This window comes from Nansenia antarctica (assembly GCF_963989245.1).
Source record: "Nansenia antarctica genome assembly, chromosome: 1".
NCBI classification, from domain to species: Eukaryota; Metazoa; Chordata; class Actinopteri; order Argentiniformes; family Microstomatidae; genus Nansenia; species Nansenia antarctica.
In genome coordinates, this window is record NC_137674.1 from 32165928 (window position 1) to 32180927 (window position 15000).

The following is a 15000-nucleotide window of genomic DNA, read 5'->3' on the forward strand; positions in this document are numbered from 1 at the left end:
GGACTGCAGAGTCACTCCCTATCTTCTGCCGTAGACTGAAGACCCATCTCTTCAGGCTACACCTGAAATGTCCCTCCTGAGACATCTACTACCTCCCTGTACTGTTTCCCCAGTGTCAAAAAATAAACAAAAAATAAATACATCTTCCTTCTTCTAGCACGACGACTGCCAACGGCTCCAGGCCATAGCATTAGATTAGCATTAGGCCTGAGCATAGATTACTGTTCCCTGCTATGACTGGTGGATAGATGATTCACTTACTTAGTCATATGTATTTGTTGTAAGTCACTTTGGATAAAAAGTGTCTGCTAAATAGAGTTGTTGCTGTTCACGAGCATATGAACAGGCTATGGTGTTGGCTCTATGAAGGAAACAGTAACATGGGGTTACATTTACATTTACATGTTTGGCATTTAGCAGACGCCTTTATCCAAAGTGACTTATCACAAATACATTTGTCTAAGTAAGTGAATCATCTGTCCATCAGTCATCGTAAGAGAAAGTAATCTATGCTAGGACCAGGGGTCATTGGCAGTTACAATGCTAGAAGAAGGTTACTTGTGTTTTTCTTTTTTTCTTATTTTTATTTATTTATACTGTACTGTTCGGGGGGGGGGGTGTAGTGGGGATGAGGTCTTTAGGAGGGACAGGATGGGTCTTCAATCTACGACGGAAGATAGGTAGCGGGCATATGAACAGGCGAGCTGAGGTGTCGGCTCGATGGAGTAAACAGCGACATGGGGTTGCCACGGTAACCGTGACTGATGACTTTTTTCTGGTTCAGACGGCAGGTGGGATGATTCTGAAGCAGTGTCTCGACCCCCCGAAAAAAACCGACAGGAAGGGTTATAAATAAATATACCTGTTTGTTTTCCTCACCTCCCCCATTGGCTGTTGATGTACGGCAGCTTCCTCCTGAAAACGCTCCCGCTTGTCAGATGGAAAAACACAACAGCTATTTTCTCCCCGCCGTGTATTTCTTTTAAAAGCTTCTTTTTTTTCTCTGTCATTCCCTTGGTGAATGAGTGTGCTAGACGGAGGGGGAAGAGAGAGAAAGTACTGGAAGCTGAACGGTGTGTTCCCTCTCGTCCCCCCAGTGGCTCGGCCCAGGGGGACACAGCTCTGTCACACCCCCCCCCCGCTCCACCCCCCCCACAAACCCCATCCATTTACCATCACTAACCAAGCAAAGCACAAGGGAAAACACACTGTTTCCCCCCTAGACACGGCAGTGTACGTTTGTGTCATCTCATCTCATCAGAGCGCTGAGAGAGGCCTGGTGAAGCCTGCACCATTCTCATTCAGAGGTTTTTTATTTTCCCCTGTGGTGGCTGAGGTAGATCGAGCCTCCAGCAAGCCCTGATGAAAGTGCTGACTCGCCCTATCGTATTAACTAGAGGCCGGCGAGGAGCACTGCTACAAGGCTTGAGATGAAAATGATTCTAGTCATCCCCCCCCCCCCCCGGTCCCACTCCCAACCCCCCCCCCCCCCCCCCCCCCCCCTTTTCTCACCACTTCTGTAATGAAGCATGCAGGAGAACTCAATAAACCTGCCCCCTCGAAGCAAGTAGAGAAGTTTCTTGCTTTGTGTTCGCAGGGCAAGTTTGTCCCCTTTCGATTGTGTTCGTACAACGGTTCTTCCGTAAATGAACAATAGGATGCCTGATTCCCAAAGCTTTCGCTGGAATATTGTCAGTGTACTGCTCAGTTGTGGAGCATTCATCTTGGTCTTTTTTTCTCCAACTTCTGCTGTATTGTGCTGTGTTGTGCTGTATTGTCTGTAGTGGAATCGGTTGTTTTTCATGGCGACTCATTTCCCAAGATGGCCTTCCTTGTTAGATTAGATTAGATTAAACTTTATTGGCATTGCAGAGTACAAGTACCAGACAACGAAATGCAGTTTAGCATCTAACCAGAAGTACAAATAGTGATAAAATGGTACTGAGAGTCATTGTACTATTGTGGGGGGGGGGGTGGGAGATACTGAGAGTTGTTCAGTGTCAATGACAGATTGCAGCAGCACTTACGGGTAATGGAATGCACTGCTTTATTGGGATTTTATATGGTGATTAATCTGAACGATATCACCCCCCAACCTGATGTGGGACCAGCTGTCTCCCACACTGACTGACAGGTGGAGAGGTGCATTGTGGGAGGTGAGGACACAGTTGGAATGTAATAGGACCGCTGAACCACAGGATAATTGAACCCTAACTGAAAGTGCAAATAGCACTAATAAAGAGTATTATACAACAGTTAGTTCCGACCAAGTTATTTGATTGGACAAGAGGCATTGCCGATATAGTGCCGATATACAGTATAACAGCACTGGGACTTTTAACTCTGTATCACTCCGCTGCACAGGTGTTCTATTAAATGACCGTTAATTAGACTACATTAACGGTCGTTATGAGCAATGTACTATCTGATGTTAACTCGTCTGAATCGCATTCACACATGCCACCAAAGCGACTGTCAACCGAGTCATATTTCACTGGTTGCACAATAACAACAATGGAAACGTACAGATAAATGTACACGATACAAAGTAGCTAGCCTGCAGATGTTTGTGTTCAGGTTACTAGGCAACAGTCCAGTTGAAGTTCAGTTGCGGAACAAATTTGTTGGCGGAGCCAAAATAAATTATTAAATAAACAAACAAATCATAATCTCTTGTCACTTATTAGTGTTAACTAATAAATGGCACTGTAGAACTGTTGTATGAAAGCAATATCACACTCGTACCTACGACCGAATCACAGCCGTGCTGATATTCAGTATAACAGCACTCCCTCTCATGTGATATTGCTTAAGTGTTGCACACCCGTGTACACCCGTTCATTTTGAGATGGAGGGAAATGGACTGTACAATGGACTGTACAATGGATTGTACAGGCTACACGAATTGGCTGTGTGCAAGAGAGGAGACCCTCCTGCTGCATGTGCAACAGCACACTTCAAAGATGGCACACTCAGTGCCCTTGGCAATGCTACCTTTTCTGATCCAACGGACCCACAGGTGGATCCGAAGTGATATAAAGAGCTTACCTCGATCAATTCTCTTCATCGATATCACATTTTTTTCGCAACTTTGCATGCTATACGATGCCACCAATTTGTTTCCGAGACGGTAAACACGGCCGAAGTCACTTCCAGTTTTCTCCAACTGGAGAATGTGTCATGTCCGGTTTCAACGCCGAATTTCCATACCATTGGTCGGCCAACCCAAGAAAATCCCCAAAAATAAAAAATAAAATAAAAAAATCTGATACATGAGAAAGGTCAAATGGCACAGATGGTGCCAAAATATCTCCAAATGGCCTAAACATATAGGTGTCCGCCTAAACATACCTGTACTAAAACAGGTACAAAGTTGCATTTGCTCACATTACTAGCATTGACTTTGGCACAAGTAATTTGCCATTTAGCAGTAACAAGTACTAATAAGACCCTGGAGTACTGATTCCTAGATGATTTGGGCTTGGTCATCAGGTTTCCAAGGTGATATTCACTGTAAAAGCTGTTGTTTTTTTAGGCGGAGACTGAATTTGAGATGTTTTATAATGTTCTAGCTCTATTTGCTCTGACACAGTAACATAGATTTTGATTCTGACACTTCTACAGCCACCCCACAGGTGTTAGCTTTCATTTGATAACAAGATCATTATGAAGGCCCTTGTGATTGTGGAGATATTCTATATTCACTGTGGGCATGTCATTTCGAGCAGAAAACCAGAAATATGAGGTGGATAAGAAGTTAAAGAAGGCTGGAATGTTTAATGGATGTTGAGATCAATTTATGGTGTGCGTGTGTGTGTGTGTGCATGTGGGTTTGTGTGCGTGTGTGTGCGTGTGTGCGTGCGTGTGTGGGGTGTGCGTGCGTGTGCGTGTGTGTGTGCATGTGTGTGTGTGTGTGTGTGTGTGTGCGTGTGTGTGTGTGTGTGAGTGTGCATGTGTGTGTGTGCGTGTGTGTAGGGCAGCTTGTTCAGCAGCCTCCAGACAGACACTGCACTCCCCCCTCAGCACAGCAACAGTGACTCACAGGACCAAAATGCTCGCTTCTCTATTTAAACACACACTTTCTCTCCATCTCTCTCTCTCTCTCTCTCTCTCTCTCTCTCTCTCTCTCTCCCCCCCTCTCTCCCTGTCGACGTCACGTCACACTCCCTAAAAGAGGGAACACGCTACAAGTCCATGAATCACTCCCTCAGCCAACTCTCAGTGAAAGAGAGCATGTTTTTTTATTTGTTTTTTTTATTATTATTTATTTCTTTTTACAGCAGGAGGAAGGAATATTCCGGAAAAGTAGTTTGAGAGTAAAGGGGAAAGAGAAGTGGAGGGTGGCAGACGAGTGTTCTGTTCCGTGTCCTTGTAAGGACGTCGAACTGAGAACAACACTTACAGTATATCACCTCCTGTGACATTAATGAGGACTATGGGGGTATTATATCGGTACCAGTTTTGAATACGGACCTCAGAAGACCTACAGGAGTCGTCTAAACGTGTTCAGTCTACAAATCTTTCCTCCGTCAATACACACACTCACAGCCCTACCCGGTAACAGTATCCGTACGCAGAATATATAAAAACAGATGAAGGGACTTCAGCAACCAATCAGCATCTTCCCAGTTCCTACCTCCAATTATGTCACGGAGTGAGGCTGAGGGGGTGGGGGCAGTGGGGGGGGGGATGGGCTGGGTGCAGTATCTGGTACCTTAGGAGACAAATAGGCCTAAACAACCTGGGCTTGTCTGTCAAGTCTGCGGCTGCGGTGAGAGAGAACCAGAGGACGAAGCAGAGGAGAAAGACGCTAGCCAGCCCCCTCCCAGCCCCCCCCCGGTCCACACCCACCGCTGCATTCTGTTCTCCAGTGGTCGACCAGCTGTAACACTCCTGTCCTGTCCAAAGACTCTGTGGGGCTCCATAGGCTGCTGAGTGGCACAGCCTCTGTGTCTCAGTGATGACGGTTGGCTGATGGGGGTTGTGTGTTGTGCCCAGAGCCTTGCAGGATGGTGGGTACAGCCAGGCTTGGGCAGGGGGGGGGGGGGGGTTGGGGTGGACCATTGGCACCACCTGACAGAGGTCTGGCTAAGGTTTCTGCCCCTGGGGGAAAGTGCTGCCCTCCCCCCACCCCCACCCCTGGCACCCCCCCCCCCCCCACCCCACCCCCACCCCCCTCTCCTCCTGGCCCTCCCTCCCTTCCACTGTCCTCTCTCTGCTCTCCTCTCTGTCTCTATACATAGACCATGATGCAGTTCCACCTCCTCAGCCCCCGTCTACCAGATGGCTCCCCTGTCTCCCCGCTCAGATCACCTTGTCGTTGATTCACCAGGTTCCTGGCGCAGGACCAGGTCCGGGGGAGACAGGGGGGAGACAGGGGACAAATCCCTCCTCAAATAGAGAGAGAGCTGCTACAGAAGGGCCGGAGGTTTAAGACTGCTGCGCGTCTTTCCCCTCGACGGAAAGGCTTTGCAACAGTAAATCTTGTTTTAATTAGGGGGGAAAGTTCACTCGGCACCTCCTTCATGAACACACTCTCTCAAACACCCCCCATCCCCTCCTACCCCACACAGTTGTTGTGTGTGGAAACTCTGGCCCTGACTGAAGGCCAATGGTGCGAGCAGCTGGAGACCAAATCGAACTGAAGATTTACTGCATTTCGAGGAGGTGACGAGTTACTGACAGGGATATGGTTCGGAGGCCTGCAGCCATATTGCGAGAGCAGAAAGTCATACAACTGTTAACCTCTGGTTTGATTAATTGATTGTGCAGGAGGTCCTTTGTGAAGTTACCACACAAACACCGTGCTTGCCGCATCGTATGAGGTCAAATCCAATGTCAAGGACAGGGCGGTCCTCGAGAGACAAACTTTTCAAAGAGCTTCTGTACTTTTACTTTTGCTCTTTAATTATGTTTTTATAGCACTTATGTGTAAAGCACTTTGTGACCGCTGGTCTGTGATAGGTATTATATTAAAAAACTTTACTTACTTACTTACTTGACAAGATGGAGTACTGTAACTTGTAACTTTGAAACTTGAAACTTGAAACTACTGTCCACCACAAGTGTGTAGTGTTTGATGTTCACTGTACTCCAAGGTTGGAAAGCAGTACAGTACAGGAAGGTTCGATTGCAAGTGTCTTTAATGAAAACAGATGAGTGTGCTCCTCCTGAGTATAGATTGCGGTGTAGTCTTCTTCTGCAAGTCAGTGGGAACGCTAGCCCTAGGGGAGCGCTGTGGAAACGCACATCAAGAGCAACTCAGTTCAAACTACTTAACCTTGTCATGGACTAGAGGCTGTATGAAGGCCTCGGGATCTCCTGGTTCAACTCTTGCTGCAGATAACGGTGCTATTTTGTGCTATTTCCCTCCTGGATTGTTTGAGCCTACCCTGTGTTTGAGAATGACAGTGTCAAATCCAATGTTCAAGGACAGGGCATCCCCTAGAGATGCACTTTTCATAGAGCTACTTTACATTTTTTACATTTACATTTTAACCATTTAGCAGACACCTTTATCCAAAGCGACTTACAATTAGAGATTACAGGGAGTAACTTAAGGCTAAGTGTCTTACTCAAAGGCACACTAGCTGGTGGTGTTCCCCAGGTGGGATTTGAACTCATGACCTTCTGATCGCCAGTCCAATTGTACTATCCACTAGGCCACCACTATCACTACTACTGTGCTTGACAAGATGAAGTACTGTCCACTTCAAGTGTGTAGTGTTTGATGTTTACTGTACCCAACGTTTGAAAGCATACAGTAGTGTCAGAAGGTTCTAGACTAGGTTGCAACTGTAATGGCCATTGTACGTAAGGTAGAGGACATGACTCGGGACACACAAACTTAAATCCAAAATAATTGTCTTTACTTTCATAAAAAAGGTTCGGTATACAAGCAGGGAGTCAATGGGGAAGCAGATAATCCAGTAAGAGGTTGGCAAAGCAGTGTTCGGTAGACAGATGATCAAAAGGAATATAATCCATTAGGGAGAAGGCAAAAAGGAACATCAGGAAAACAAGCGAAGATCAAAGTATCGTGAATACAAACAACACTAGTAAGATTGCTTGTAAGATTTGGCACAATGGACAAAGACAAACGGGCACAGAAACAGGGGTAAACACAGACTAAATACACAGGGAAGGATGACGAGGGACAGGTGTAGCCAATCAGGGCGGGGTTAGCCAATCACAACAAGCGGGAAACACACAAGGGCAGGAAGTGAAGTGTCTGGAATGAGAGACAAGGGCTGTGTTCGGAATAGCGTACTAGCATACTACTCATACTAGATATGACGTAGATTTTGAGTATGTAGTTTTTGATTGATTGATTGAAAACTTTATTAGAAGATTTGCAGAAGTAGGTACATGAAAGTACATATTACATACAAGGTCAACTAACAGGATAAAAACCCAAGAAAGCCACTGGCTTATTTCAATTGGGGTCCTTGATTCTCAATTCATCGTTACATGTAAGACAGACAGAAAAACTAGTACTATCTACAAGATAATACAGACAAATAACTATTACTATCTACAAGATAAACATACATCCATCATGGGTAGTACGTTCGAACTGTATGCGAGATTTGAGTATGCGAGAAATTTAGTAGGCGAGTAGTTATTTCCGGTAAAATTTAAGTCGGTTTTGATGAACACTAGCTCGGCTCCTATTTCCCAAAATGCATTTCGCGTCCAGAGTTGCAGAGTTGCGTCCAGTGTTGCCAGATGGGGCGGGTTACCGCCGAATGGGCTACTTGATTTTGAGGTTATAGAAAGTTTAGGCTGTAAATTGTCAATCCCATCTGGCAACCCTGTGCTCTTTCAGCCTCGTCAAACTGCACCATTAACATGGTGAAATGCATTCTTAGACATGACTACATCGTCATGATTACAAATATGCCACTTGAAATGCATGAAATCCAAGTTTATTTACACACATGTTCACCTAGTATTTGACTGCTTGTAGCCCAATCACGAATGATCCCAGTATTGTAGCTTCAGACGGACAAGTTGGTTGTAGTGCTTGCCCACGATATGTTATTGCTCATATATATTTATTTTAATCATGTTATTTTACCAACTGTTAAGACAACAATATAGTAAGCTAGCTAAAGATGTTGGCCCCCCAAATCATTTTACAACGTGTTGTAATTATGTTACGATATTTCTGTCGAGTGAGTGAAGGTAAGCAACGTAGGGTGCGTTCGTAAAATCGCTCTGAGAGCGCCGGGGCGCACACTGGGTGCAATGTCATAAAGGGACCAGGTAATTTGATTGGACAAGAGGCATTCCATGAGTGCTGATCATATTTCCAGGGCGAATTTACGAACGCAGCTAGCGAACAGAAGACGCAAAACATCGTCAGATCAGATATATAAACGGGTTATTTTGGTAAACTGGACACATTTTGGGAATATATGTGGTTACTTTCTCGCCTGAAAACATATTAAAACTTCATAAAATGACATGTTAACACTTGTAAAGCCAAAATTACATATTTTAGCTAATGGAGGTTTAAAATGGAGTTTTAAATTCATTCTGGGAGGCAGTATGCGTACTGTGTAAATGGTCGGCTGGTTTTCACATACTTTTTATGAATTTAGTAGGCAGTATGCAGTATCAAGGACCCCAATTGAAATAAGCCAGTGGCTTTCTTGGGTTTTTATCCTGTTAGTTGACCTTGTATGTAATATGTACTTTCATGTACCTACTTCTGCAAATCTTCTAATAAAGTTTTCAATCAATCAAAAAGTATATACTCATTGAGTATGCTAGTATGCAGTATGCTAGTATACAATTCCGAACACAGCCAAGGTGAGAGACCCAAAAACAAACAGGAAACAATAAATGAACAACATGAAACAAAGACAAAGATAAACATAAACTAAGGAACAGGACGACACGTCACAGCCAAGTGTCTTTAATGAAAACAGATGAGTGTGCTCCTCCTGAGTATAGATTGCGGTGTAGTCTTCTTCTGCAAGTCAGTGGGAACGCTAGCCCTAGGGGAGCGCTGTGGAAACGCACATCAAGAGCAACTCAGTTCAAACTGCTTAACCTCTTCATGGACGCTTTATGAAGATCTCGCGATTCAACTCTTGCTGCAGAATACAGTTGGTTGTGATATTTCCCCCTCCTGGATTGTTTGAGCCTTCGTGTTTATTCTGTCTTTGTGTAGATACTCTATAGCAGTGCTCTTCAACCCTCTCCTCGGGGACCACCAGCCGTTCCACATATTTGATCTGTTCCACCACCAGCACACCTGATTCAACTAATGAAGTGCAAAGCAATTATGATTTGTACTTGATTTAGTTGAATCAGGTGTGCTGGTGGTGGAACAGATCAAATGGAACGGCTGGTGGTCCCCGTGGAGAGGGTTGAAAACCACTGCTCTAGAGGTCACTCACTCAAGAGGTTCTCTTGAGGCCTGCATTCTGTATTCAGAGAACGCAAAACCCAGAAAAATAGGAATACACAGGGTCTAAAGTACCATTCACCTGCGTTCACCCAGAAATGTCTCAGTTAATTCACATTCTGATCCAATGTCCCCCCCGGGACCATGTTTGCCAGAACTCTAGACTCCTGACAGTTGAAATATTCAAACGGAGTATCTTACTTCAGCCTGTCTGCATGCATCACGATGCTCCATGTCTAGGCCTACAGGGTCTGAACAGTGCATCCATTTGCACATTTCCGTAACTGAAGAGTGCAATTGCTATTCCTAAAATGGATTTTGTAATATTTATCTATCGTCCCCTTGTCTGTTTTGATCGTGCTCTATTCTCCTTAATTGTTCCTTATCTGTTTTGCTCTATGCTCTCTTCTATAATTGTGTAATCTTGTAGGCTACTTGTACTTGGTGTGCTATCTTGGCCAGGTCTCCCTTGAAAAATGGATTTTAATCTCAAGGGAATTTCCTGGTTAATTAAAGGTTAAATAAATAAACCAGAGAGGAGAGTGCTCAGTAGGTCTTGGTTGATAGGACCTCCATCTAAAGCCATTTTTTAAATTATCAGAATCGGAATCAAGTTTATTGTTACATCCCATTATACAAGTATAAAAGAGTCAAATTCTTAGGCTTCGGTTTCCTCGACATTGCAGCAACAAGAGAAAATAGCAATAAGCAATAAGACAAGAGACAATAGAGTAGTATAATAATAGAAATAATACATCATAGAAATAGCATAGAGTATAACCCTGAGGTAGCAGACAGTAGATGACAGCAGGTAAGGCATCAGGTACACCGTATCTGTAGGGATGAGATGAAGTCAGATATGTACAACGCAGATGGATTATGCTGTGCTGTGTACTGACAGTATATGAACGTGGGTATGCATAAGGATGAAGTGGATGACAGGTGTAGGGGTAGTGGTGGTCTAGTGGATAGTGAGTTGGACTTGTGATCGGAAGGTTGTGATTTTCAAATCCCACCTGAAACCACACCACTACTAGTGTGCCCTTGAGTAAGGCACTTAGCCCTCAGTTACTCCAGGGAGAATGTCCCTGTAATTCGTAATAGTAAGTATATAGCTACCGTAACTGTATATAACTACCTTAACTGTACATAGCTCATAACTGTATATACCTCTAACTACCGTACTTGCTATACAGTACCTATCACTATCACTGTCGTGTTTCTATATCATGTTTTATATCACTATTTGCACATCTGGTTAGATGCTAAACTGCATTTCGTTGTCTGGTACTCTGCAATGACAATAAAGTTGAATCTAATCTAATGTAATCTAATCTATACAGTACGATATCAATTTGGCTATACAGGACCTTTAGAAAAAGTTTTCAGCAGCGCTGCGCAGTCTCTATTTATTTATGTATTTTTTTTCTTTTTATTGCGATAGAGACAGTAGAGATTTTGACAGGAAGGATGGGTGAGAGAGAGAGAAGGGATGACATGCAGGAAATGTCCGCGGCCGGAATCGAACCGGGAACCTTGTGGTTCCATGGTTGACGCAGTCGTATAGGTCGGGTTTCTTTGCTGTCAGAGCTCAGGAGAAAACTCTCTCCCCGTCACTCTGCTGCCTGAGGAGGACATGATTGGACCTAACCTGTGAGACGAGCCTGGAGCAATCATCATCATCATCATCATCACCTACACCTTGGCATGCTCTTAGCACCCAGACCTGTCACCCTGCCTCCACAGGGACATGACAAGGGTTTAAAGTGTTCCTGCTAAGATCACTCAGGAGACGGTGACACAGGAGAGAGAGAGAGAGAAATAGAGAGAGAGATAGATGGGGGGGGTGAGAGACAGAGACAGAGGAGAGACAGAGAGAAATAGAGAGAGTGGGGGGAGGGAGAGAGGGGGGGGGAGAAGAGAGACAGAGAGAGAGCAGGAGAGGGAGACGGAGAGAGAGAGAGCGAGAGCGAGAGAGCAATAGAGACACAGAAAGAGAGCGAGAGAGAGGGAGAGGGAGAGGGAGACCGAGAGAGAGGGAGAGAGGGACCAAGAGAGACACAGAAAGAAAGAGCGAGCGAGAGAGTGAGCGGATGACAGTGTGTGTGTGTGTGTGTGTGTGTGTGTGTCAGGTCACATCCGATCCGATGTCAAGGACACAGGGCGTCCTCTAGAGACTCAAAGAGACCAACCGTCACCGTCATTCTGCCACAGGTAGAGATGACTCATCATATTTAGCTTGTCTGCTATTTATAGCTCTATAATTACACATAACCTTATCATACACAGATGTCATTATAAGACCTGTGTGCCCAGATCAGCCCTGTGTGAATGGAGCCATGCCAGACTGACTCTGGCCTATGTTACCAGCTGTAGAGGCAGCATACACAGCCAAACCACAGGAACATCAATGGTGCTCCATTCATGAATGATTGATGGCAGAGTGGCTCTGCTCCACTCAGTCAGGTGAGACGAAGGTGAACGAGTGCATGTGTGTGTGTGTGTGTGTGTGTGTGTGTGTGTGTGTGTGTGTGTGCGTGCGTGTGTGTGTGTGTGTGTGTGTGTGTGTGTGTGTGTGTGTTGTTGAGTGAGATACATAATCCTGCTCTGAGACAGGGGTGAAATGAGAGACAGGGGTGGATGGTGGGGGAGGGGAGGGGGGAGGCCAGACACAGGGACCGGACAGGGCCCTAGAGAGAGGGAGAGAAAGACAGAGACCGAGACAGAGAGAGAGAGAGATAGAGAGAGACACCGAGACAGAGAGAGAGAGAGAGAGAGATGCTCTGATAAACGAGGCCCGTGAGCTGACAGTCAGACATAGAGTCCCGCCTCTGGAATATGAGGCACAAATCAATAATCAATACTAGAGACCTCGTCATAAGGCCCAAACCACAGCCCCACTCCAGACCTCCTATGGCCCAAACCATAACCCAGCTCCAGCCCTGGTATGGCCCAAATCATAACTCCACTCCAGACCTCATAGGCCCAGATCACAGCCCCGCTCCAGCCCTCCGAGAGACTGCAGGTGCTTGTGTGCAGGCTTGTGTTGGAACATCACACCAGGCGGTTCCTATCAATTCATAACAGGAGTAAATAACATCTCAGATTGATCCAGCGATCGCTGTTTACCTGATCCGATTCCGATCTCTGCCAGTATTGTGTATTGTTGCAGCCAGGTAGAACATCAAGTAGAGTTTTTCCTACTGCCATTGATCTAGATTTAAATATTTGTTCAGTTGGTTCAGCCATTTCTCTTTCTGTCAGAATGTTATGATTGTTTACAGTTTAATAAGAGTCTAGGAGAGGTAAAAGGCGGTATAAACAGGGTAACAGCCTCTTTTTACAGTCGATCCGTCTCCGACACAACGCCTGGCATCCTTCTATTGGCGGTCTACGGTGGAGACACCGTAACAGACATAAAACCCAGCTTGTTGGAAGTTGTGCTCGCTTGTGTGATCTGATTGGTGCTTACCAATGCTTAAATGGTCAGTCATTTAATTTTGAACACCAACAGCCCCGCCCACTTTGGAACTGCTCAGTAGCCAATGAACAAGCTATGTTTGGCTGACTCTGAACTCCGGGGAGTGTACGGAGCGCTCTGAATCTGTTGCCAAGAGACTGACAGAGCGCTCACATGTGGAGAACGGGGTGGCTGTGGGCAGGGGGGGGGCTCAGCCCACCCAAACGTGCATCTTTCCCACCCGATCAGTTTTTTCTGTTGGTATTCCGGGGGCCGTGTTTTGAATGTTTAATGTCATATTTGGATTTACGGTGGGTCCATATACTATGTTTATTGATTTGGCACTGACTGTTACGTCCCCCGAAGTGATATCCACGGGATGAGGGGTGTAACAATAAAATGAACGGGGGTGGGGGACAAATAAACGGGAGGCGGGAGACGGAAGAGAATATAAAATAAACCAAGAATTGTATTGTATAACTTAGAAATAAGTTATGTTGGGGCCTGGCGTAGAATGAAATCATCCTCATAGGGAACGTGTAAAACATTATGCTGCATGAGTCATGAGTGTACTGTACTGTGGACTTTCACGTTTTGGAAATGTCTCAAGCGTGTAGGCCTATGTGTGTGTTTTCTAGACCTGGTGTGGGGGGGCGGGGGTGCTGTCACATTGCCTTTCAAACAGGGCTGAAGCCTCCCTGCTCTGTGTATGCTATGCTATGCTGCACTGCTCTCTGTTTCGGCAGTGGCGCTCCTACTGTACCCTGCCTCTCTGCAGAATCCCCCCCCTCACATTAAATAATGCAGCTGGCTATTGTGCAGAGGTCCACAGCTCCATACTCCCCCTAGTTCACAGCTACCACATCAGCACATTCTGCCCCGCTCGCGCGACGACGCTGGGGGGGGGGGGAAGGGGAAGAACAATATCAATTTCAGCATTTATGCTGCGACTACCGTAAATGCACTCACGCCCATTTCCAGAACGGCGCGCGGGGGGGGGGGGGGCATTTGATGGTGTTTATTTAGTCAGTTTGCGGGTTCCCTTACTAAGCAGGGTATACTGTGGTAGGATACACTCGCAGCAGGCTGTCCAGTGGTATTGTGTAGACGTGACAGACAGCGTACCGTAGTGAGGAGGGAACATGCGTACAGATGTAGGTTAATGGCTCCTGTCCATGAAACATTGATGGTATTTATTTCCTCAGCGATTCCCGTTCATTAATGTGTTTAGCACCAGCGCTGTGTCAAACAGTCACCAATAAATGGTGCTTAATCATTTATAAACTGCTTAGTGATTCTTTGACAAAAGCATTCATTAAACAAAAGCATTCATTAAACCAAACGCTGGTCTCATATTTATATTGTATTAATATTATGCCATTTATGCATTATGATGCTTTTATGCAAATGCAGTGAATGCATACATTTTCCAGCATATATGGTCCATGCTTTACCAACTGAGCCAGAGTGCCTCTACTATATATATACAGTGGCACTCTGGCTCAGTTGGTAAAGCATGGACCATATATGCTGAAAAATGTATGCATTCACTGCATTTGCATAAAGTATATATATATATATATAGTGTATATATATATATATATATATATATATATATTTTAATATTGCATTAAACTCATCTACTGATTATTAGGTTTACATCAGTCAGACAGCACCATAACCTTCAGAATTGTTCGGCTGAACAAATATTGATCAAATGCTGATCTATATGTTTCCTGGGATGAATAGTATTGGCGTAATCGCTCTATTGACAACCAGTGCAACGTCCGTTGACCTATTATATCAGTCGACCAAACAACCATCTGTTTGCTGTGTTGACTGCCCAGGTCCACTCCTACCTCCGTATCCTCCAGGTGTAATTAGGAATCCTCAGATGACCCAGGATCTTCGCTCCTCAGCACATTAGCATGTTGGAGAATCTGCATGCCGAGCATCTCTCTCATACTCTCATGAGCTAATCCAGCCCAAAGCAATCTAACGCAGCTGCTCCCCTTTCATGAAAGCGCACAGCTTCTCGGTGTGTATATACGTTTAGTTAGATCATTATTTCCTTTTAAAAAACCTGAACCCTCCAATCAATTACTTCAGCCTCATTTGTACC

The 15000-nt window shown here is 45.2% G+C and overlaps 1 protein-coding gene across 1 annotated transcript in view; it reads left to right on the forward strand.

Annotated features, from left to right (window-relative positions):
* Positions 1-15000, forward strand: part of LOC308157528 (ryanodine receptor 3) — a gene marked incomplete at both ends in the record, with an annotated part of 155245 nt that overhangs the window by 15196 nt on the left and 125049 nt on the right.